We start from the raw sequence: 1,068 nt of genomic DNA on the forward strand, positions 1-1,068 counted from the left end.
GCACCCCTTTCTCTCAATTTTCATAAAAAATAGACATCAGGGAACGTTGTGATTAACATAGAAATTTCAGAACAAAATTCAGCAGAGTATGTGGAAACATAATTTACCTCTCCTAAACTCCATCCTGATCTCTCTGTCTTTTTACAGAGTGAGTGCACTGTGAAACCAATGTGTTAGAAGTTCCAGAGCTGACGAATATCTACATAAGTGTATGGCAAATATTTGTAGGTACGCACTGAGTGTTTAAAGTATGGTTTTTATTCTAAACTGACCTCAGAGGCTCAAGTGATCCGAGACTGCCGAAACAGGCCTATCAGCATATCATGTGTACGCCAAACCTCTGCAGAGCCTCATACCGTGCAAAAGGTGCAAGTTAGCAGCAGTGGAATTCGAACCCACGTCTCTGGAGAGATTGGAACTTAAATCCAGCGCCTTAGACCGCTCGGCCATGCTACTACGACTGCATGTTAGCAGCATCTTTGGTTTTGTGAACGGTGACTTCACCGAGCTGCTTGAGGTACATTGTCTCGAACTTCATGTATAAAAGCACGTATATTCTTCAGAAGGCTCGCTGGTTTTGTGGTATGGAAGCTGCAACTGTCAAGACATTATTCTGAACAATAATGGATTATCTACATTACATTCTGATACCATGTGGCCCATCTGATCAAGATCACGTTGCAATCTGACGTAACTTTCTTCGCTATGCAATACACTGCTACTTTCGGTGTCATCTGCAAACTTAGTAACTATATCTCCTGTGTTCATATCGAAATCATTTACCTCAATGACAAAACATGTTGGACCCAGCATCGAGTCGTGTGGCACACCACTGATCACAGGCCTCCAGTCCGAAAAACAACTCTTTACCATCACGCTCTTTCTTTACCTTCCCAGCCAGTCCTGTACTGAATGGTTAGTTCTCCCTGCATACCATGAGATTTAACTTTGCTAACCAGTGTCCTGTGGGAAATCTTGTCGAATGCCTTATTTAAGTCCATAGAGATCACGTCCACCGCTCTGCCCTCATCGATCCTCATCATTACTTCTTCAAAAAACTCAATCATA

At 42.6% G+C, this 1,068-nt stretch overlaps 1 non-coding gene across 1 annotated transcript; it reads right to left on the minus strand.

The window, feature by feature from the left end:
* Positions 1-374: 374 nt before the first annotated feature.
* trnal-uaa (transfer RNA leucine (anticodon UAA)) lies at positions 375-456 on the minus strand. Its single transcript is given in 2 exon segments — positions 375-409; positions 419-456. It is a non-coding gene; the product is annotated as a tRNA-Leu (tRNA).
* Between the last annotated feature and the right edge of the window lie 612 nt (positions 457-1,068).

This window comes from Chiloscyllium punctatum, chromosome 51 (assembly GCF_047496795.1).
Source record: "Chiloscyllium punctatum isolate Juve2018m chromosome 51, sChiPun1.3, whole genome shotgun sequence".
Classification (NCBI taxonomy): domain Eukaryota; kingdom Metazoa; phylum Chordata; class Chondrichthyes; order Orectolobiformes; family Hemiscylliidae; genus Chiloscyllium; species Chiloscyllium punctatum.